The sequence below is a fragment of the Marmota marmota genome, unplaced genomic scaffold (assembly GCF_001458135.2).
Source record: "Marmota marmota marmota unplaced genomic scaffold, marMar, whole genome shotgun sequence".
NCBI classification, from domain to species: domain Eukaryota; kingdom Metazoa; phylum Chordata; class Mammalia; order Rodentia; family Sciuridae; genus Marmota; species Marmota marmota.
Window position 1 is genome coordinate 3058694 of NW_026000243.1, and position 1805 is coordinate 3060498.

A 1805-nucleotide genomic window follows, 5' to 3' on the forward strand; every position below is an offset into this window, starting at 1 on the left:
CCAGATCAGCGGCGGGGGATGGGCCATACCAATACGCCGAGGGGGGATGGCGTCCTTTGCGTCCGTCCTTCTCCCCGTCACCTGTTTGCTTGCTGTACCAGAAAGCCACCTCAGGCGAGCATAAAAGAAGCTTTTCTTTGGTGTAGCACAGCTGAGGATGAGCTGCCTCAAAAAGTCACCGAGATGTTTACAATGTCTACACTCACTTCCCCTCACCTTTACGTTCCCGGGGCAGGCAGCATTTCTGGGCAGTACACAAACGGTCTGCACGTTCCCTGGAGTTCCCGCCCAGGCCCCGCCCCTCGTCCTCCTACCTAAGTTCTCGGTGGAGCCAGCCACCTAGTCCGTCCCTTTTCTAGGCTCTTAGCTGGAGGCTGTGTGTCTTATGATTGTACCTTCCTACAGTGCTTAGTTGCTTCGCCTTTTCACCACTTTGGACATTTAGTTTCTTAGCTGCATCGGATTATCCAACTAATCCGCCCTGCCATCACATACGCGCTAGCAGGTAACAAATTTTCTTGAAGAAAAGATATGAGCTACTTAATAAATTTTACCTGACCTCTTTAGAGCAAAGTCCTATAATAGAGTTTCTATTCCTACAAAATGCCCAAATCCATATATACCTTCATGAGGGGGTTGGGGGCAGGCCTGTCCTAAAGTGAACTAAAGTCAAACCACCTGCAAAGAAGGCAAAGTAGAAGACGTAATTTGAGGGTAACCCTTTGGCCCCACAGTCTTCCCAGTTCGTTCCTTGGACCTACCCCCAAATTGTTGGAGCTTTTGGAACTTTAGTTGCTCAAGTTGAAAAATGGAAAAATAATTTCTATTTAGAAGGTTGTTTCGAAACATAAATGTACTTTGTAATTAGCACCTGCCATTCGGTGGACATCCAAGAATAGTAACTTCTATATAATTATAATAGTTATTATCAGCTGTTCACTTTCGTTTCTACCATTATTATTATTACTTACTATTAGTTTAACTACACAAGGAACCCGAATGATACCTGAAGTTCATAAATTCGCTTCAGGAGAAATAACCATTCTGTCTTGTCTTTCTGCTGCAGCTAGATTCAGGGTCTTCATGAAAGCCCTGGAAAGAAAAATCCATGTAAGAGAAGAAAAAAGAATTGTAATTGTGGCTTGCTCCACTGCTCCTTTTTTTTTTTTAACATATTCAGACAAAGAACCTGTATGTTATTAACTTAACAAGGTGTAACAAATGATTTTTCATTCAGAAAATAAGACTTCCTATAAACATAGAAGGCTTAACTGAAATGAGAGTTTTGTGCACGTGGAAGTCTTGCTAGGTTTCTTGTGGTACTATATAAAAATTCTAGCCATCCCCTATGACAGCAGCTCTACTAACAGAGACTTCCAGGTTTTTCTCTTGGGACTCAATTAACTTTGAGTACCTCCAGATCTCACAGTGCCATTCAAATATCACTATGCCTGCTGCTACTCATAACCAACCTGAGAAGAAATCTTTTTCATTAACACTGATTATTCTTCCTCTGCCTTATTTGGTAAGTGAAATATTTTCAGATATAAAATAGCTTTTCATTAATGATTTATTCATTCATTTGTTCAAAATTTAGTTTAAAAGTACCTACTGTATGCCACTGATAGGCACAGGCATATGTAGAGAAAATAATGCCCAGCCACAAACTTCAGAGAACCTGCAATCTAATTGTGACACATACATATAAATGGGTAAGTACATCTCCAGGGTTTTTTTGTTTTGTTTTGTTTTGTTTTGTTTTTTTGTCACCCATGACAAAAAAAAAAAAAAAAAAAAAAAAAAAA